Source organism: Cupressus sempervirens, chromosome 9, assembly GCF_028749045.1.
Source record: "Cupressus sempervirens isolate cs-2001-9-10 chromosome 9, ASM2874904v1, whole genome shotgun sequence".
In the NCBI taxonomy this organism is placed as follows: Eukaryota; Viridiplantae; Streptophyta; class Pinopsida; order Cupressales; family Cupressaceae; genus Cupressus; species Cupressus sempervirens.
In genome coordinates this window covers 447374004-447397745 of record NC_143126.1, presented here as the reverse complement: position 1 = coordinate 447397745, position 23742 = coordinate 447374004, and the positions used below count along the sequence as shown (strand labels likewise).

Sequence of the window (23742 nt, the reverse complement as noted above, 5' to 3'; positions counted from 1 at the left end):
TAAAAATAGGGTAATGGTCTGATCCTTGAAAAGGGAGGATTTCTGCAGAACACGACCAATTTGCCTCCCCCCAGTTTCCTGCCACAAAGAATCTATCTAGTTTTTCAACTATATGCACGAATCCTTCTCTTCTATTTGTCCATGTAAATTCACCTTTCTTGAAATGGATTTCCACTAGTCCACTATCATTTACAAAATTGCTAAAATCTCGTTGGCTTTCTGAACTCCACCCTTTCCCACCTTTTTTGTCTTACGGATTTAAAATTACATTAAAATCACCTCCTAAAATTGCCACCTCATTGTCTTGATCTTGTAGTTTATCAACAATGGTTTGCCATAATGCCCTTTTCTGAGCATTATTATTTGGACCATATGTATTTATCACTGAAAAGGAACAATGTAATTATTTTACATAAACTTTAATCCATTGCTAGTTTGTGTCAGTGTGTCTAACAGTTAGATCTAATAGTTCTGACTTCCATAAAATAGCCATGCCACTCGAGGCACCCTGAGCCCCTATCAACAAGCTTTCCCATCTCTTAAATCCACTTTTGAAAATTGTAAAATCCTCCTCCTTAATCTTTGTTTCTTGTAGGAGCACCAAATCTGGTTTTGATTGATCAAGACATCTTTTGATCAATCGTATCTTGTTAGGGGCATTGCAACCCCTAACATTCCATGATAGGGTTTTCATGGCTCCTAGGAAAAGGCTAAATCCGACCTTAAAATTTTTGATTGACTTGCTGCATTGCCTGCCAATTCTAGTTTTGTCTTGATTGATTTGGGGCCTCTTTTCTTTTTACTCCCTACATTTGGTTTCTGCATTTTAGAGCTTGTTTGCTCTATAGATCTTTCATCCACAATACCTGGATGCTTTATTAAGCCTAAATCATTTAGGTTTTCCTCCCCATCTTGCTCCTCCTGAGTGGACTCTTCTGCTTCCTTCAAGCTACTACTTTCCATTGTTTCCTCAAAGGAATCACTAAGATTTCAACATGGTGAGACTTCTATATCCTTATAGTAGTTGTTTTCCTCTTCTTGCATTAGCCCTTCCTTTTGTGCTTGCCTTATCAAGGATGTCCCCATCACTATGCCGGATATATCTTTGAAGTATGCATCTAAATTTAAAGGTGGACTCTTATCTATCTGATTGTTCAACACAAGGATTTTTGAGGGAGTTAAATTTACCTTTCCTGGCATAGATGTTTCCTCTTGAGGGCCCAGGCCTTTCTTTTGCAGATTATTGCCCTCTTTCTCTTGCCATTGCCATATAGGTGTTTCTTTAACCACTCGAGTCAAGACCATATTATCCCCTTGCTCTCTTTCTTTCGTTGCCAAACACCCATGCTCCATTTCAGCTTTTTTCCTTATTGTGTTTAAGTTCTCCTGTTGCTTGTTGGGTTCTTTTAAGGAGTTTTGTTCATTTGACCTTTTCTCCATATCTTGCTGACATTCTCTCCATTCCAGCTCATCTAATAGTTTCTCAACTTCTAATCCCTTCCCTTTTGAAGGCCTGTTGTTTTGTATCACCTCCTTCGGATTCGAATTTTCCACCCCTTCCCATACTTCAATAGGTTGTTGCCAAACTCCTTTTTCCGTGCACAAGGTTACAAAGTCAGGGACATGGTTTCCTTCCTTTATATTTATTAGAACCCTTGGGTGTATGGATGGATCTTTTAAGTTTAGAACTTACTTTGCTTTGATAAAAGTTCCTATCAAATTCCCAATCAAAGCTAAAACCTTCTCTCCCTAATATTCTGCTAGTAGACTGTAAAGATTTATCCATATAGGAAAAACCTACAACTTTTCTTTTTCTGGATCAAAATTTGGCTCCCAATCTTTCATATAGATTTCTTGACCTTTTAGAAGGTAAGGGCCATTATTTAGGATGGCTAATTTGTCTTCTTTACCAGGGGCCAAATCCATATAAAAACCATTTTTTAGGGTTTTTAACCTACAATCCTTACCCCATATTGCACTATAGCTCAGTCTTATCTTTGTAACAGAAGGCCATGGGCCAAGCCATTTGAAAAAGAAAGCTTTCTCATGTAGCTCTACAATAGTTTCTTTCCATTTTGCAATATTAATTTGAATGGAAGGCGTTACCTCATAGGTGATGTGAGTAGTAGGATTTTGGGGGGGGGATCTCTGATCGTCTTTGCCTCCTTTGCCTTTTCATATGGAATTTGCTTTGGTCTATAAAACTTATGAGCAATTTTGGTGAAGTCAAATCTATCAAACTTTGTGTAGATCGACTTTTTTCCTTGTGTTTCTTTTCCCCATTTCCTCTCATTCCCCCAATCTTGTCTGTAAAACCTTTTTGGTGGGATGACATGATCACGACCCCTTGAAAAAGGCAAAGATCACTGGTTTCTTGTTTGTTCATTTCGATTTAACGGCCAACAGTTTCTGCTATGCTACCTGTAAATCGTCCTTCATGCTATTTAAAGTTTGAATTATTAGAGTCATGTCTCTACATATACATTTTACATACAAACTAAAAATAAAATAATTGTACATTTGAAAAAAAATAAAAATATTTTGTTAATAATAATAAGATATATGTATACACACTTTAAATTACATATATTTAATTTTTATATATTAAATTATTAAATATTACTAATTTTCTAATAAAGTTTTAATACCATATTTTTATATAATTAATAATAATTTTATAATGAGCTAATCATATCAATAACAATAATAAAATAAAACTATAAAATTATATTAGAATTTTTTTAATTCAGTTTCATAATATTAAAATATAATCGTAAAATTTCAATACTTCAATAGCATTATCATTAATGCAGCCTACCCACCGAAAGCATCGGCGGAAGCGTTTGTTTAAATCTATTTTGAACACAGAAAACATGCAAATCCTAAGGGCCCGTTTGGTTGCGGGGATAGGAATTGAGAAATGAGAATTGTTATTCTTGAATTGTTATTCTCGAATTGTTTTTCTAGATTATAAATTTGTTTTCTCTGTTTGGATAAACAAATTAGAAATTAGAATAGGAATAGAAGTCGTATCCTGTGCTGATATACTCGCATTGTCTGCTCGCGATGTAGTCGCACTGGTAAGGATAGTTGATGATACTGGGGAAAAAGATGAGCATTTCACTGAATGCATTGAAGCCAAGGTTGAAAAGCAAGTCGTGGCAGGCCTCGTCTCTCCGAAGCCCTAACTCCTTTACAGCGAAATCGAGAAGAGCGGACCCGCTCGTGTAGATGAAATCATAGAGCTTCTTATTATCCATGGAGATGAGAGCAAACAGGAGAGAGATTGTGTGAATTGTGAGCTCGTCGAGAACCTTGGGCAAAATGCCTGACCTCACAATTGGGGTGAGCTGAGGCACAAGCCATGTCTTAACATGCGTTGGCCTGCTCGTCCCCAGACTGGTCGGGCCAAGAGCCACCAGATCTGCCCCGATGAGAGCTCAGCAAAGAAATTTGAATATCAAATTATTCACTTTGCCACTGAACGATGCCTTCAGTATCATTAGTTTGAAAATGGTCATTTTGGGGAGCTTCAACAGGGAGTTACAGTAAAGTGGATCTGAAAACATTTTCAAATAAGAAAAATTCAAAATGGGAATGGGAATAGCAATTCCAATTACAAGTATTTTTGAGAATGGACAAATGCTCATTTTGGGACAAAATGGGAATACGTATTCCTATTCTCAATTCCAATTGGATGCACCAAACAAAGAATTAAAAACGAATTCTAATTTTCTATTCCTATTCTCATTGTATTCCAGCAACCAAACGGGCCCTAAACGAAAATTCCATATCGTATTCAAATCCTCGAAGCACAATCGGAGGATAGTATTCAGTGCGGATGAAAAGTACGTATTTACACGAGCGTAGACGGTTTAGAATCATCTCACAGGCGTTCAGAAGAATTTAGTAAAAGCAGGCCGTCCCCAAAGTCAAGGCGTTTCACAGGTACTGTGTTTTATTGACTGCAATTTGCATTCAATCATTCAACAGGCTTTCTTCAGCTTATTCAGTAGGCTTATTAATTCAAGGCGTTTCACTGGTATTGAATTTCCTTGACTGCAATTGGTTTTAGGAAACGAGGCTTGTTTATCTGTTGTATAATTAGCTTTTATTTAAATAGATTTGATCTGTTACCTCTCCATCTTATAGATCAAGGGTTTGATCTTCTTGTCTAGTTATGTGTGATCTAAGATTTCTTTTAAACATGATATTTGTTTAGATTCAAGTTCCTATTTTATTTACTTAAATCTGGGATATACTTTAAAAAGAAAAAATGTTTTCGTTCCATCAAAATCCCCCGGCTTTTTCCATTGGGTGTCGTAAACCAATGAGTCCGTTATTCAATTCATATTGTGTTGAACTTGAGGCCAGACTATGAATGTAACCCGGGTTTTATCCCTTGAGCTCATGGATTTCAAAAAAACTTTTATTTATTTTTCCTTTAGACGTTGATGTAGTTGTTGAGCCAAAGAAAATTCAGAAATAAAATAAGAACTAAAGCTAAATTAGACAACAAAGAACACATAAGATTTAACACACAGATGTACAGTGGTTCATCCAGCTAATCTGGACGACATCCACTCTTCAAGCAGGGGGAATTTCTGTTATTCAGATAAATCACAATTACAACCATAGTTTAAAATTTCGGCGAAATATTTCCAATCTCACCATATTTCGCGGAGCACAAGCCTGGCTGAGAATATCGCACCATTAATCGGCAACGATATATTGAATAAAATCGCGGCGCCTGTTTTGGAATATATCACGGTAAAAGCAAAAAATCGCAGGCAAATATCGTTTAAAAGTCGTCGGGCATGCCATTGTAGGTTAAAAATATTCGTGACCTAGCCTCTTGGCTCACATTTGTCCGCATTCAAAACTTGCTGCCTGCATTTGACAACAGTGTCTACTTGGAGTTGCCAGGCAATGACATGAATAGGGTCCTTTCAGTTGGCATTCGACGATAGGAAAAGAATCGTAGACGGTACTGAGTCTACTGACATTCGAGTAAATTTGTCTGCATTGATTTGGATTGGGGATTATTTGGTAGCTTGCAGACTGGGAGGTTTTTTTCTACTTTCCAAGTTTGCTCGATAGCATTTTGGAAATAATTTTTTAAACTTCAATGTATTTTATTTTTAAAAACTTTAATATATTTTATTAAGAATTTTTGTTTGAAACTTATTTTATTTTGTAACACTAAAATCAAAATATATTTTATTTTGGTAAATAATAAAAAATAAAAAATACATAGATAGTGTGTTTTAGTTTTTAAATTTCCTCTAATACTACTTTATTATTTATCTATATAATTTAACAATTACTATATATTGTACTGTAATTTAAATTTACTGAAATCAAAATTTACGAAAATACTAAATTTGTAATAACTTTGATTAATATATGGTGGATATCTCAAATCATTATGCTTTCTACAAATTTGGTGTGTATGTGCATTTTTAAACATATTTTAAGAAATTATATATATTCAAATGTTTAATAAAAGTGCCGGCTTATTACCGATTTTTTCGTCGAGTTTTTGCCGATTCCGAGTTTTCCAAAATTTTTGGGCTAGCCGAGATATTGCCAATACCGAGTTTTTAAACTATGATTACAACGCTATAGCAACAATTGACTGGTTATACATATTCTTTTTTAGTCTTTCAATGGAAGACGAAAGGGCATGGAAGACGAAGAGATGACAATGATTGGACTTAACCATTATAATATTCCTATGTTACCCGGGGACGCGTTTCCAGCCCTAAGCCTTGAGTTTCGGACATCGTCCCTGTTTTAGGGACTTGGGGATGGCCGGAAACATTTCCAAGCCGTCCCCACTCAAACAAGAAAATCAAAAACCCGTCCCCAAAACTTTGGAAATGGTCAATGCGTTTCCAGATGGTGTTGACTGTCTCGGGGACTTTGTAGCCGTTTCCCATTTGTCCTGGGGATTGCTTGAAGTTTCCGATTTTAAAATAAAATTCAACTAAAAAAAACATTAATAAATGCTGATTTTCTGCCCATTTACTGGCCCCACATTAAAATAATTAAATATGTTAATATAAACCATGTTGATAGAATTTGTTTTTGGAAGCCATTGCAAACATAGCATCCAACTATGACTGAAAATTAAACTTCAACTTTTGTTCAACAAACCAGACCTGAAAATAATTGTAAATTAGACTTCTATTTGATATTCATATTGCAGACTTGGAAATGATTGCTGCTGGGTTGACGAATACTCAGATTGTTTTCGGCTTTGATAATGTTCTAATAGCAGCAATAATTGCCCAGAAATAAATTGTTGTAGCTGATTAGTATTACTGCCCAAACAAGATGGTTGCTACCTGTCTAGGAAGATTTGGCACAACAAATTCGGTTTTCCTCCAAAATTGACAAGAAAGGGCTCTAAAGTCTAATCTATGGTAGATTGATTCTCTCATTTGATATCATCCTATGTTCCCATTCTTAGACGATGATTCGATTTGATGCTATGTTCTATGCTGATTTGATGAATGAAATTGATAATTCTAAACTATGTTGCTATGATGAATGTGACAATGTTATGTAATTCTGAAATTCATGAATATATATATATATATATATATATATATATATATATATATATTGCCGTACCCTGTCGTCCCCTATTTCAGCCAAAAAAAACTCATCTCAGAAACCCGTTTCCTCATCCCCCCATCCCCCCGTCTCGGAAAATCGGGGTAACATAGTAATATTCTTCTTATAATATTCAAACAATTAGAAGTGTTATAATATTCTTCTTCCATAACCGTTACAATCTCCCACTTGAAGGCCAATCAGTGCTGCACAAAGATATCCCCTAAATTTGAATGCTTATGGCTATGTTGTGACAATGCCGAGAGAAGCTGTATAGAATTCGAACTTCTTTCGAGGTACAACCTTTGTAAACACATTAGTCGGATTAACCTTTTTATCAATCTTCTCTAACTATAGCCTTCCTTCTTCAAGAGCATGATAGATAAAATTGAAATTTGGTTTCTATATGCTTCGTGCGACTGTGGAAAGCTGAACTTTTAGCCAAATGAATGACACTCTTGCTGGTAGAAAATAGAGTAAAGTTGAATTGTTGAAATCCCAACTCTCTAAACAATCGCTGTAACCATATGAACTCTTTAGCCCCCTCAGTAAGAGCAATATATTCAGCCTCAGTAGAGGAAAGAGCAACAATTTGTTTACGACAAGTCCAACTAATCCCTGCCCTGGCAAAAGTAAACACATAGCCTGTTGTAGACCTCCTTTTATCTAAGTCTCCAGCCATATTAGAATCAACATGTCCGCAAATATAAGGGGTCATACTGTTAAAACATAAAACATGAGAGGAAGTGCCTCTCAAATACCGAAAAATCCATTGAATTGTTTGCCAATGAGTTTTACCTAGATTACTCATAAAACCACTTACAACTCCCTCTGCATGAGCAAGGCTAACCTTTGCATACGTTAAACTCCCAATTGCTGAAGAATTAGGAATACCATCCATCTCAGATTTTTCTTCCAGAATGGAAGGACACATCTTTGAAGACAATCGAAAATGATCAGCCAACGGAGTGGCAACTGGTTTGGCATTTGACATATTAAACTTTTCTAAAACTTTGAGAATATACTTTTCTTGAGATAATCTAATGTCTTTTTTATATCTATTTCTGATTATGTCCATCCCAAGAATCCTCTTCGCTGCCCCTAAATCTTTCATGGCAAAACAAAGAGCTAAATGCATCTTCAGCTCATTAATGACTCGCATACTATTTCCAGTAGTCAACATAACATCAACATATAGTCGTAAAATCACTAGTAGGAAGCCTTTTTTAGTAAACACACGGGCTTGATTTGCATCGAGTGAATCCTTGTTGTGTCATGAAGTTATCAAACTTTAAGTACCATTGACGCGGAGCTTGCTTCAGCCCATATAAACTCCTCTTTAACCTACCATATAAATGCTCTTGCCCTTGTTTAACGAATCCCTCTGGCTGCTCCATATACAATTCTTCCTCAATATCCCCTTGTAGAAACGTTGTTTTGACATTGAGTTGCTCAAGCTCAAGATCCCAATCTATTGCTATGCCCAAAACCAAACGAATGGTTTGCATCTTCACCATTGGAGAGAAAATCTCATTTAAGTCCACACCATTTTGTTGAGCAAATCCCTTCACTACTGATCTATCCTTGTATCTTTTACGTCCTCTATCTTCCTCTTTTATCCGATAGACCCATTTATTTTTCAATGCCTTACAATTTGGCAGAAGAGGAACCAAATCCTATGTCTGATTTGTATTGAAAGATTCCATTTCATCTTTCATGGCATCCATCCAAAACATTGAATTAACATTAGTACATGCTTGCTTGAAAGTTTGAGGTTCTGCCTGGTTAGAGCATAAAGAAAATAATATCTCATAATCATCAAACTTAACAAGGATGTTTTTGTTCTTTGATAGATTTCCATGGTTGTGGGATTTGATTGACATCTTCTCTATGTCAACTAGAAAATCAGGACCAGCACCTTGTTTATTTGCTCGATTTGTATTATGAGAATCAAATTGGACACTATTGATCCCCTGTTGTAGAACTTGTGATTGGTGTGTTTGAGTTTGACCACCAAAATCCATTTGAACTGTGGCATCATCAAAATTCTATTCCATTTCAATGTGTGGATTTCCAACAGTAAATTGGGGCTGTGGACGAAAGATACTCCTTTGGCCTTTTGTGGGATTGATGCCCATCATGGAGGGACCATGGACTTGGTCTGTGGAATAGGGAGGACCAGTCAACATGGGGATGTGCGCATGATTGGAGGGTTGAGATGTATGTAATCTAGTCATTGTGGACTGTGAGGTATCAAACAGAGCATTATGCTCTTGTAGGTGTAATTGAAATAGAGCATTGTGCTCTTAGGTAGCGGTAGTGTCATTAGCCGCAGGATGTGTAAGCATTTTGTAGGGTTCTAAGTTAGTGTGCATTGAGTGGTAAGGAGATGCTGCAGGTGCCAGTGGTGTATTAAACAATAGAGATGGGGATCAAGCAGCTTGAGTAGAAGGGAATATTGTAGGGAGTATGGGGTTTAGTTCGAACAGGGAGGAGGACCCATCTCTTACTTGCGGTAGAACAATGGTATGCAAAGGGGTGGGAACATTGATATTAGAAGTTTGAGAAGGATTGATGGAAATAGGCACTGTGAGTGTAGGAGCAAAACTAATAGATTTGGAGTGATACGTAGAGCTTTGAACAATGGAATTTGGGCCATCATTAAATAAATCATATTCAAAATATGTACCTAAAGTAGTGACCAATTTTTGCAACCATGAGAATGTTTTCTCATTAAAAATAACATCCCGACTGTTAACCACCTTATGAGCAATTGGATCCCACAATCGAAAACCAAACTGATCTTCACCATACTCCAAAAATACACATCTTTTGGATTTAAAATCCAATTTCGTCCGCTGCTCTTTAGGAACATGAACATACGCATCACAACCAAACACTCGTAAATGAGAAAATGAAATTCTTTTGCCAGTCCATCTCTCTTCCGAAATATCAAAATCAAGATGTGATGAAGGGGCTCGATTAATTAAATAAACCGTTGTATTGGATGCCTTTGCCCAAAATTCTTTCCCCAAACCAGCATTTGGTAACATACACCAAGCCCTTTCCAAGATAGTTTGATTCAACCTCTCAGCTTCACCATTTTCTTGAGGTGTATAAGGGACTGTTTTAATCCTCCAAATACCATGTTCTGCTCAAAAAATCAAACTCCAAAGAGCAAAACTCACCACCATTATCCGTTAGTAGACATTTAATCTTTTTCCCAATCTGATTTTCCACCATAGCTTTAAAAAATTTAAACTTTGAAAATACTTCAGACTTCTTGTTCAACATGTAAACCCAAACATTTTGAGTGCAATCATCAAGAAATGTGACAAAATAGTTAGCATCACTGAGAGAAGTTACCTCCGTAGGATCGAAAACATCGGAATGCACAAGCTCTAATGGAGAAGATTTCTTCTCATGACCCGTCCTTACGAAGCTGGTGCGATTTTGCTTGCCATAAAGACAATGCTCACACAACTCCAAATCAAGAGATCTAAGACCCGAAAACTAGTCTCTTCGAAGCACGACTTCAAGACCCGTTTTGCTCATGCGACCGAGCCTCTTATGCCAAGGTTCAACATTACTTTCTGCAAACTGCCATTGCTGCTCCCACTTCACTATTGCACTCTAAAACATATAAACTTCCGGATTTCTTTCCTTTAGCCAAAACCAGCTGACTTTTGGACACTTTCCATGAATCAAGAGCAAAGTTAACATTACAGTCTTGTGTATATAACTGACTAACTGAAATCAGATTATGCTTGAGTGTAGGAACATGCCGAACATCTTTTAAAAGCCATTGACTGCCATTTTTCAGTGAGAATAAAATATTCCCTTTGCCAACAATATCACATTCTTTGTTATGCCTAAGAAAAACTTTACCAAACATACCTTTGTGGTAATTTGTGAATGCACTCCGGCATAGAGTAGCATGAAAAGATGCATTGGAACCGAGAACCCACGAACTTGAATCCATGTCACCAGCTGCAAGTACCAAAGCTCTATCAGTTGCAGCATTTATGCTATCTCCAATTACTTTGTTTTGAGCCTTCTTGTAATTCCAACATTGCTTCTTTGTGTGGCCTGGTTCACCACAAAACGACCAAGTGCCATTTCTTCCTCTAGACTCTGAGTGATGATTTGATTTGCCTCTTCCATTATTATTATTATTATGTCTGCCTCTTTCATGGCTTCTTCCTCTATTGCTTGTGCTCACAACTATTAGAGCATCATTGGAAGAGGGTTCTTGGTGCTTCCTTCGCATGTCTTCACTAAGTAATGTGGCTGCAACTTCATCGAATTTCAGCTTGCTCTTGGCTGCTATTGAAATGCTTACAGCCATTACTACGTCTTCCTATCTGTTTGGAAGTGAACACAATAATAAAATGACTTTTATTTCATCATTTGATGGTATACCAACTGAAATGAGTTGACTGGCTAATGTATTAAACTCATTTAGATGATTCGACATTACTCTCCCTTCTTTCATTTTCAGATTATATAGCTTCTTCATTATAAAAAATTTATTCGATGCTGAAGGTATCTCATACAATGAAGATAATTTCTCAACTAGCTCTCTAGTTGTCTTCTCAGCTGAAACGTTAAACAACAAATTACTTGAGAGAGCTAAGAAAATCGTTGCCCTTGCTTTCAAATCCAGTGTGTCCCATTCTTCGTCTGTCAATGATCTTTTGCCCTTTGTCTTACCAAGCAACACAGGTTGTAAATCTTGCTTGATGAGCAAAGACTCTATCTGCACTTTCCATAGCCCAAAGTTTTGCCCAGAAAATACTTTTCGATTTTCCACTTATCTGCCTCATCCATGGCGCCTATAAATCTTTATCGATTTCTAGAAGATCAAACGAGCTTAATCAACTCTGATACCAATTGACACAAATTGAGAAAATTCAAAAAATAAAATAAGAACTAAAACTAAATCAGACAATGAAGAACGGATAAGATTTGACACACAGATTTATAGCGGTTCATCCAGCTAATCTGGACTACATCCACTCTTCAAGTAGGGGAATTTCTCTTATTTAGATAAATCACAGTTACAATGCTACAGCAGCAATCAACTGGTTATACATATTCTTTTTCAGTCTGTCAATGACGATGAAAAGGCATGGAAGGTGAAGAGACGGCAATGATTGGACTTCACTGTCAGACAATCAGAACCGTTATAATATTCTTCTTCCAGAACCGTTACAGTAGTGGCCTGTAGCAAGTGGCGTCTTCTTCAAATTCAATTATCCCAGGGACGTGCAGTCATCTTTGTTCGTCAAGATAAGAGTCTTACCCAGTTGAGGTGGGTGTAACATTTTACACAATTCCAATTGCAGTATTGGACCCAGCTGAGTTGAATGGTTATTTTTACAGTTCAATTGCATTGTTGCATCCAGCTGAGTAGGGATTTTTTGAGTTGGAATCGTTTGCCGTTATAGGGGGGAGGCAAATTCCTCCTATAATATGTTTCTTATAAATGTTTAGCATAGTTGCTTTTGTTTTTCTGGGGTGATTTCATATGATTATTTTAATGTTTGGCTTTGTTGCCATTGACGAGTGTCACATGCAACTTGTGCCATACACATTTCCTACTATTAAATATGTTTTTAAACAAAATATCTTCTGATTCCACCACTTGAGTTCATTCATTTGAAAACTCTGTGCAGTATTCTGTAAAAGCAGGGTGAATTATGTGACTTTTTTCTAAATGAAAGAGAGTTTTGACCGGGGAACCAGATCTTCTCTGCTTGACGTGACAGGTGTCACAGAGCTTGCACTGGACACCTTTTCATACACTCTTAACTTGAGAATATCTATAAGACATGTCAGCAGTGACAACATCTCTCAGCATTGACAACATCCACTGTAGTATTATAGCAATAAATATATCATCCTTCAAATACATGGCTAATGATATAATATAAGCTATATGATAATTAATTACAAGTTATTCATATTCATGAAGAATTTAATAGAAAGCATTTTTTTAATATCAACAAGTATTTTTGAAAATTCCTACAGAAGCAGAAATCTGCAAATTATTTTGATTATACCCAATTAATAGGGAATAGCCAATGCCATTTTTTTAATATCAACAAGTATTTTTGAAAATTCCTACAGAAGCAGAAATCTGCAAATTATTTTGATTATACCCAATTAATAGGGAATAGCCAATGCCGCTGATTTATTGTCCAAAAAATCGTGATGTTTTGGTCAATGATTATCAATGATTTTTCCGTGATATTTTAGGTGATCAATTAGTTGAAAATCATGACCAATTGGCCAAAAAAAACCCTATACAGTAGCTTTCATAAAGAAGATGTAGATTTCAAAGGGCATTCAACATGATGGTCAAGAAGGGGATTGCATTAAAGTTAGGGTTCCATACATATTATTCATAAATCCCTACTCTATGTGTCTTCATTAAATATTTGTGAGAGAAAAGTCACATTTGAATATGAGATGCCTTTAAATGTTAGAAAGGTTGTAGAATTTCTTTAGAGTATTGGTGAGATCAAAGAATAGTGAAGGGGTTTTCTCTCATCTGCTTTTTGCATTTGATTAGTCTTAGACAATGCTCTTAGATTGATAGGGCAGATCTATGCACTGATTCTCGAGGGGTAGAGATTTCATAGTTTTGTTCATAAAGAGTATCCACTGTCTTAAAAGTTTATTACGCTGCCCCAGATAGGGTTTTCACCCTTCCTTTTAAACTTTTTATACTTCAAGAGATATTCATGTTTTGAAGGTCTGCCTTATCAATGATCAAATGAATATTTTGATGATCAAGAGACTGTCCCATAGGTCAGTGATTATTCTATAAGAGTGATTGACTGTTCTTGAAGAATTTCTCATTGTTTGCAGGTAATATTCACTGTCAAGAGATAAAATCTATTCACTTTTAGAAGAAAATAGAAATCTGAATGTTTGTTAGGCAATGAAAAAACATAGTCATAAAGATAACCTTTAGTAATATGGGCAACAATAGATGTTATTATGACAAAGAGAAGCAATATGCAGAATAGTTCTATTGACTGTCATAAAGCAATGAAAGGAAGCCTTGCTACCTGTGTTATTGTCAAAAGGTTAAGACAAATGTGCAATCTAATGTGTAGAAGTGATACAATGTCAATGGAGCTTCCAACAGCAGTGATGTGGAAACCGCATGACAAGTAAATTTGTAGTCGAGAAGAAATATGCAATCAAATGCATAATGATGCAACGATACACGGTAAGCTTGTGAGACCAATCATATTTTGGAAAGACAGGTGATGAATCTTAGCATTAAAGAGAAGCCATTCCATTCATAGAAAGACTCCCAGCTTAAGAAGATCAGAGAAGGACGACTAAGAAATACATCAAGATCCAATATTGGCTAGTACAAGTAGTTCTAAGGTATTATGAACTTCTCATCTTTCATGCAGGGAGAAACAAGTAAATGGGAGTTTAGACCTTATAGAAAAGTTTAAGCTTCTCCAATTGGATTGCGATAATCAGAGAGAACCACAAGGTAAGTTAGGTAATGCACTTAGTGCAGGTTTAGAGTTACTGCTGCAAGGATATGGCAAACCCATTACCACAAGGTAAGCTAGGTAATGTACTCAGTGAAGGTTTAGAGTTACTGCTGCAAGGATATGGCAAACCCATTATGGAAAATATTATGGCTTTTGTACAATCCCTTCTCAATATATCTATATGCTATAGAAATGCCCTTTGATTTAAAGAAAGGTCGTTTTTGACAGTTTTTCTTCAGTTTGTTTACAATTTTTTGTGAATCCAATATCTTCTTGTTTTTTTCAAAAAATCCTACACTTTTGGCTTGCCAATTTATTCCCCAAATGATTAATGCTGCTATTTTTTGAACAATCTTTGAGTACTCTGCAAAACTCTGTAAACTCCTGAGTCCTTGAGCTGGCTGAGCCGAATTGACTAGACTTCTGCTTTGAGTCTGACTGAGTCCTGCTCCAAGGCTGTGAATCTGGAGCTCAGACCCTTCTATCTGATGCTTGGACATAACAGTTGCACATTTCTGGTGAAATTTCAATTTTATTTTTGTTCATCTTCACACTTATTTGCTCAATTCATCCAGTTGAGCATTAATATAGCAAGAAGATGATTTGAGAAGAGAATTTTGAAGTATTCAAAGTTGATCAAACCATCAGACAGAAGCAGCAGAATTGGATGCAGTGTAGGAAAATGAAGACACTTCTGAAGAAACAGTCTATCGTTTTTTGATATTGACTTACTTTCTAGTTCAAGGCTTGAAAAACTAGTTTCCATTAAGAGGCAAATACAAAGATGTAGATTGTATTTTTTTTTTTTAACATTTTGACATATTATATTATGTACAGTTATAATGCTATTATACGCTTATAATTTGTAATTTTGTTGTTTTACAGTGTAATGTTTGACTTTGAAACTATGAAATTTCAAATTTCAATTGATTGAGGATCATGTGATGTGTAATATTTGAATTACGACACATTGATAGTCAAATTAGACTCTCATGCTCTAAATGCATTATTTTTAGAGTAGCTTGAAACTCCTCTGACCCTACATGGATATACATTGGATTCCCTACCCATATGTGCCCAACAATCATTAATGTTCTGAATGTGCCAAATACTATGTTATATGATTTAAAAAAAATTTGACATAAATCTTTCTTAATTTAAAAGATACCTTCCATAATACAATTTTTTTGAGTTGGTATAAACAAAAGCCTATACCAAATGAGGAGGACAAATGAATCTTTTTTCTATTTCAGCTACCTGTTTTTGTGGTTATCTTCCATAACAACTCTACCATTTTTGAATATTGTAAATACTTAAATCAACTAATAATTATGTATGTAGTAATTATATGTCTATATTACTTATAAATGGAAATACCCTACAATAACTTAGAAAATTGTATTAAATATGCATATTTGTTTTTATGATTGTCATATCCATTTGTATCCATAGTGGGGTCTTAAGAAATGGTTGTTTTTGTATCCGATTCCCTAACTTTATTTGTATCCATATCCTTGCGATTTTGATATTTTATTTTGAGATTGAGATTGAGAGTGAGTTTTCAAACTATGTTAAAAACAATTACAATATAAAGGTTTTCCTTGCCATTAGGGATTTCCTCGTTCTTGCAACGTTTTTTCAAAATGTTTTGGGTTTTTCAGGATATTTGGGAATGGCCGAGGAATGTCTCCTAAGCATGAGTTTTCCATAATCTATGATATTAATGTGCAGAATGCTTTTGGTTTAAATGTGCAATTTATTTTTTACATCAAAATTTCAGGTCATATAAGAAATTTGATTACAACGAGGGGATTTGGGAGTGGAGGCTACAACTAAAATTATCACTATCATAATATCATTGATCAATGATGAAATATCATACTATCAGTATCAAAGATTCTAATTACGATTATTAAAAATTTAGAATCTCTCCCAAAGTTTTCACTAGACCAGGGAAGAGAAGATGGAAAGTGTTGTAATATACAATTTATGAATAATGATGATGTTCAAAGACAATCATCATGAATTCATAATATTTTTTACTTTTTAGGTTACTAAAATATCAAGATTCCACATGAGGATGGAATTTCATACTCTATTTGCATTCAAATCACTCAATTCTAGTAGCATACACCTTTGTACCCATTTATAGACTCACTGAATACATCTTGTTATTGAATTTTGTAAAATAATGTGTTTTTAATGAAATTTGAGCAATTGTTTGAGCAGCAAAGTTTTTGCTGAGCTTCTTCAAACATTTCCAGAGTTTTAGCCAAGCTTTTGCTAACTCACGTTTTTTGGGCATGATAAGTTATTGCCGAGTCTGAGTTTTTCAATTATGAGCAAACCATTGATCATAAGTCTCCTCTTGAGGATGGATTGCTCACTATGATATGAAAGGTAAATGCAAAAAATACATAGTTGCTTCCAAAAGCATCCTATATACTAGTGTTAACCTTTATTTGGCATGATTTCTTGAAGTAGCCTTTGGCTCTAGCTCTCTCCTTCATTGGAAGCCTTGGCCTTAGATATCAACTTGATAGCTGTTATACTTGGATTTTATAATGTGAATTGCATCCCCATATACAATCCTCACCCACTTACTGATAGCCCAAATACATGTAAAACAACAAAACATTTTAATTTTTTGATTAGGTGACCATTGTGATTGCAATGGTTCCTTTCCTCAGCGTGTCATGGTTTCAAAACAAAAAAGCTATTGAATTGGGCTGCGATGTATTCTTTGACATTGACACATATTTTAATGGCATTGATTTATATTAAAGGCCAATTATGGATCAGATCCTTCCCTTGGGAAAAAAGGTATAGTGCCTGTTAATAGAGCCATTATGCGAGTTTCATCATATTCACATTATCCTCTTTTTGGGGACAATATTGTTCAACAAGAAGTTGTAGGACCACACAGTTTGAGGACATCTACCTAATGACAATCTTTTTGAAAAAATTTCAATTATAAATGAAAAACTTCTTAACTGTCATAGAGAGGGAATAAGCTCCAAAATCACTAAAAGTGACATGTGACAAAGCCAAACATGTGGAGAAAGATATTTACTTTCTAAAACAACTATGCAAATGATAGGCCTGCTAATAGATATTTTGGAAATACAATGTATGTGAAAAACTAAGATAGCTTTCTAAAAAGGCTAGCGTTCAATCTTGTAGGTAATAATTAGTAAGGGCGGGCACTCATGTACTTTTGGATTTATGGAGTTTATACATATGCATACATGCAAAGAGCAATGCATGCATGAAAACAAAATTGTGCGCATAAAGAAAGCATGCATGCATGAAATGCAATGCGTGCATGCAAAAGTATTGAAATAGCAATGCATACATAAGGGAACGAGTGTTGGGATGTGTCCTTATTATCACACTTAGTGTCTTGTAGAAAAACTTTTGGAAATAATATGTTGAAGCAAATAAATCATGGAGGTGGAATTAAGTCCCCAAAAGTTATAGGAAATCAACTTTTTTGATCAACCTTGGAACTCATGCTGCCAACCAAGCCATCTTCCAGTTGACACTAATGGCCAACAAAAACATTCTCAAAGTTTGCTGTCTGCAGGGTAGCATGCCTTTTGGGACATCCTGCCTTAATGCTCGTAATAAGTGCTTTTCTCTTACGGAGGGGCCTATTTTCTATGTCTACTTGCTCCAAATTTAATCCAGAAAATCCTCGAATTCTTGATATACTTTACTCTTATGTTACGTCGTTTCCTTGAAATTAGAAAATTGATTAGGGTTATTCCTCCAACTTTTGTCTTCTAGGGCTTTATAATATACAAGGATGCACGTGTTTCTCTCTAATGCTTCCTATTGGGGCTCAACTCTAATTTGCCCTAGAATCCCCAAATTGGGCATATATTATACTTGAGAATGTAGATTGTCAACTTTATATCTTGAATTAGAGCCAACATCCATATTAGTTATTATTATGAAAGATGGATAAACAAATTAATTCCACAATATGAAAAGTATTTTTTTATCATCATTATAATTTACATAATGTGCATGTAGAATTCCCTGAAAGCCTTCCCCAATAACCCATCCATATTATGAAGTACCATGGGAGATCATACAAGTTGCCTCAAGCCATCCGTCAAGCCTAGGAGCATGAAATAACCCCATCATTCGGCCTCCCAACCCCACTTGGGGTTACTCTACTCAAATGGACCCTTACGCTACTTGCATTCCTTGTATGTACAATCTACCCTCCACAATGGGACAACATATTGGTTGTAAGTTTTAAAGGAATCTTCATCATCGTTATACATGCCCACTTCATTGTAACTTATGCATACATTAGAGCAACAGATTATCTGCATTTATTCCTACCTCCTGTCAAATAGAAGACGGATAATAAATCTGCCGAATCATATTGCAACGAATTGTACTCCATCTCATAATATTTTATAAGTATCTTAACTGTTGTTTAATTTATTAATTTGGAGTTTGCCTCTTGTTTGATTGCATGCTGATATCTATTAATTTGATGTCTTGTCTTGATTGATATAGACTGGTTGAAATGATGGAAGAATTGATTGTTGGTTTGTTTGCTAGATTTCCAATTGATGTTTGATGATTTAATGATTTTCTTTGATTTGATGATTTAATATATTGGTTCATGATGATTGAATGAATGTGGAATTCATAGTGACAATGATTGAGTGAGTGCTGATTTGATGTATTGGTAAGTGATGACAAATATTTGATCCTTGAATGCTTGGAATGATCTCTCCTTTATTAGTGAAAGGGGTCACCACCAATATTGCAACCCTTGGATTCCTTTCAAATGAAATTTACCTCCCTTCGTGTCTTCCAATATGAGGGAGAAGTCACACCTCTTCATCTTATTTGCCCTTTAAAAGAGTGATGATCTATCACAGTTTACCAAACTTCGAAAGAGTCACAACTCTTCCTCATTTTTTCACTTCAAGAGAGTCACAACCTTTCATAATTACAACTGTTTGAAAGAGTCACAACCCTTCATCACTTTTTCCTTTTGAAGAAGTCACTTCCTTATTTTCTTCTCTATTAATTCTTTCTTGATTCACACCTTCTAGTTTCTCTTCTTCCCTCTTTACCTTGCAAATGTGACATGTCCCCTCTTTAAACTGAACCTGTTCACAAGTTTCACTGTTAGTTCATATGGTCCTCCATGAAAGGATGCCTAATTTGGGGGGCACACTTGTGCACTACCCTCCCGAAACATGGACCTATTTCAGATTAACCTTTTTGCCACCATTCTAAGCTAGACGGCTAGCTTATTTCAATTTTCCTGAACAAATCAACATTGAGAGAACATATTGAAGATCAACTAACTTTTGAATACATTTGTCTTAGCAATTTCTTACTGGAAATCATTGCGATATTGCAGTTTTAGAGGTAAGATATTCTCTTTAGTCTACTATCAATCACAATTTGTTGAGGTATCTTTGAGACAAAATTGGATTGATAGATTTGCATCAGCATCTCATACTCCCTATATTGTGATTTGGAGGTTATCATTTATACTAGCAATTCTCATTGTAGGATCAGCAATTACCTTTGGAGCAGTGATTATGCTTGATATACCTTGGTTCATCATCATTGGGTCATTGACATCAATCCCACACAACTGTTAGCAACATACATCTCGGACGTAGTGACATACAACAATAAGTGACATACATCTAGGAGGTGGTGACTTACAACAATCAACATTGCACATCTAGGAGGTGGCAACACATAACAATTGATGACATACATCTTGGATAGTTGCAGCACATACAATCTTTAGTGACATACACATAATTAACCTAGTGTTCTTTCCACTTCCAATTATCAAAATAGACGAAGATGATATTGGAGTCTATTATTGCGACATCACACATTAGACATTGACATTCAATTATACGTGCAATCTTAGAGATCAGCAATATCGTTGCTGTAGAGATTAAATCCATACACACTAGCACAAAGTCCAAACATTCGGAGGCTGCCTTATTGAGGTCCAAATACATTGAAGAACTGATATCAACATATCCAGCAACATCAATAATCAGAGATAGATCACATCAGCATTGCGGAGCATCGTCTTTCCTTCGCGACTCCCAACATAGAGCAATCAGTAGTAGACCAATGTCCAAGGTCTCTTGAAATGTATTTTGAAGCAATTACATATCTTTCAAGTATAATGAACTCTTCGATTGCTGGTCTATCATTACAAATAGTATCTATTTTGTTCTTGTGTATTGCTTGGTATATTTAAATGGATTAGAGCCTTGACCTTGATAGCCTATTGGGTGGATGTTGATGAGCGACAGGAGACAATATTACATAATTTATCAAAGGAGAAGGCATCACTCCTCGGAGATGCACGTACAAATGGAGCTAACAAAAAGAACAATGGCCATGGTGACAATTTAGTTAATAGAAAATCACACACATAGTGGTCCAATTCAAGGCCAATGATGCCGACCTTTCTATTGAGGATCGAGTAGCAAGAAAATCATGTTCCCTCCTTGGTTGAGTTGCAAGAACATTTCAAGAAGGATTGGCTTGATGGACGGTTTCAACCGAACATGATGTGGACCTAAGGATGAGGCATTTATTGGTACCCACCAAGGGGCAATAGAGACGACAACAATTATATGAGACGAAAGATTGGCAAGCTAAGCTTTCCCTTTTTTGATGGATCTAGAAAATCAGTGACACTAGCTTGGGTGTAAAAAGTGGACACATATTTTCAGCTTAGTCTAATGCTTGAGGATGAATGCAACACTATAGCTTGGTGGGACCACTCACGAATGGTGGCACCATGAGATGGTTACTCTAGGTCATGTTCAAATCACTTCATATGGCAACTTCATAGAGAGACTCATTGACTGTTTCAATGGTAAGGATTCAAAACTCAACTTCAAGGAGTTGGTGCCACTGAGGCTAGGAGGATCTACATATAGTTATACTGCCAAGTTCTAGAGGCTTTTTTCATTTTGGTGATTGACATTTTAGAGAGGAGCTTGATAACACTTTTCTTGAATGGATTGATGGATCCTTTCAGGGCTTGGGTCATGACCCTAAGCCCTAATACAGTCATAGAGACAAGACCCTACCCCCAACACACTCATTGAGGCAATCAATAAGGCTTGTGATATGTCTACATTGACCTCCAAGAATCAAGCATATTGAAGGGCACCTATCCCATAGAAGGGCAAGGGCAAGAAGACATTTCAGAAGAAGGCTCCAACGGATGAGACAACCCATCAAGACCTAGGGAGGAGGAAGCTTTGCTTTAGTTGCAAGGAGTCGTAGGAGCCGAGTCGTAGATGCCTTGGCAAGGGGAAAATCCATTATATTGAGGTTGTGTTTGCGAGTGAGGAGGAGAAAAAGGAATTTGAGGAGCATGATGAGGATCAACCACATGCAAAGAAGATTGATACATTTGCGAGGAGAGGAGGTATCGTTGCTACTCCTTTAGACACTTCATGATGGAATGTATTTCAAGTGTGTGGCACTCTATAGGGGTAGTGAGTCATCGTTATGCTTGACAATGGGGCTATATTCAATTTCATCAACACCTTCCTAGATACAAAGAGAGTATTGCACATAGTGGAACATGACGAATTTGAGGTCAAGGTGGCAAGAGGCCAAATGCAACCTTGCTCACATTTGTTACCATTGATGAGCATCACCGTGGCATAATACATAGTCATGAATGACTTCTTCGTGGTATTCTTGGATGATACAAATGTCATCTTGGGCATTCAATGGATGTATACTCTTGGCAATACTCCTAGAGTTTCAAGAGTTTGGAGTTCTTATTCAAGGTGGATGGGAAGAAGGTGGTTTTGCAAGGTATGTCCAATGGACGTCCTTGAGTGGTTTTAGTCAAGTGCATGCAAGCAATTTTTCAGGCATGGTGATTTAGAATGGGAAGTGCAATGTTTTCATCCAAACCCTTGATTGGTTAGCATACACATTACCATGATGATGAGCTATATTTAGTGTTGGGTAAGCAAAATGTGGTCTTTAGTTACATTTTCTCAAAGCTACCACCAAATTGAGGCTTTGAGCACATGATAGAGTTGTAGGAGGAAGCTAAACCAATCATCACAACTACTTACCATCATCACAAGAAGTTCAAGGATGAGATAGAGAATGCACTTCAAGAGCTTCTTGACATGTGACACATCATGCCTATATTAAGCCCTTTTGCATCTTTGGTGTTATTAGTAAAGAAGAAAGATGAGACTCTTAGGATGTGCATTGGCTATCGGGGCATGGACAATAATTAATCAAGAATCGGTAACCTATCCCACAGATAGATAAGTTGTTGGATGAACTTCACGGGGCAGTCTACTTCACAAAGATTGATATTTGTTTTGGATACTACTAGATTTGAGTGAGGGAGCAAGATGTTCTCAAGTCAAATTTTTGATGCCACTATGGTCACTACGAGTTTTTGGTCCTACCTTTTGGATTGACCAATGTGCTTGCGACTTTCTAGTCTTGCATCTACCATATATTGAAAGTTTCTATCAGTGTTCTTTGATGACATACTGATATACAACAATACCTGGGAAGAGCAATAGAGGCACTTGAACGAGGTTTTCGAGATCACAGAGAATCATTGTTTGTGAAAATTTTATACATGAACATGGTAGAAATTTTATTCTTGTCTACATCATCAATGCATGTGGAATGCAAGTGCATTAGGAGAAGATTTGGGCAATTCTTGTTTGTCCACATGTGAGGATACTCATAGAGTTGTAAGCATTCTTTGGTCTATGCAACTACTAATGAGATTTGTGAGGAGATTTTCACATCTTGAGGTCCCATGACGAACCTCATGAAAATGAGAGCTTTTCATTGGACAAAGGAGGCGAAGTAGGCTTTGGACAAGTTGAAGGAGACTAGAGTATGTGCCAAGTGTTGGCATTGCTTGGCTTGTCTTAGCCATTTTTTCCTCAAGTTCGATGCATTACAAGAAGGCATTGAAGGGATATTGATGCAAAATTGTCACCCCATTGCATTTGCGAGCCAAAAACTCAAGGAGATTGGGAGATTGCACGTAATCCACAACATAGAGAAACTCGCAATTATGTTTGTGTCGTCCAAGTTTAGGCAATATTTGGTTGGAGTGTAATTTGCAATTAGGACCTATGATAATAACCTATGATTCTTCATGTAGCATAATGATTTGAATGAGAGGTAACAAAAGTGGGCGAACAAGATTCAAGCCTATGATTATAACATCAAGTTTGTAATGGGGAAGAGAAATGTGTTTGCCTATGCACTATATAGGAGACCTATTGTATGCTCTTTGACCTAGGTTTCAGATGATTAGAGGGCTCATTTGTTGGATTACTCCAAGAATCAGTTCTAGAGGCAAAGTTGAAGGAGAAGATCTTGAGGGAGGTTCATGAGTCACTATTAGCATGGCATTCCTAATACCTTAAGAAATAAAGCAGATATATGAGAGGTTCTCATGGAAGGGCCTCAAGGATGATGTTTTGTGATTTGTTAGGGAGTGTGCTATATGCTAGCATAACAAGTTCAAGCATACTTTTTTGATAGGCCCTTCAGTCTTTGC

The 23742-nt window shown here is 36.2% G+C and overlaps 1 protein-coding gene across 2 annotated transcripts in view; it reads left to right on the top strand.

The window, feature by feature from the left end:
• Positions 1-3830: 3830 nt before the first annotated feature.
• Positions 3831-23742, top strand: part of LCB1 (long-chain base1) — a 123094-nt gene continuing 103182 nt past the window's right edge. The window contains exon 1 of one of the 2 annotated variants that reach the window (XM_089800564.1): positions 3831-3948. The gene's annotated coding sequence lies outside the window, so the exon portion shown is untranslated. Of the gene's footprint in view, positions 4043-23742 lie in introns of both variants that reach the window. The other variant, XM_089800565.1, reaches the window with a different exon arrangement.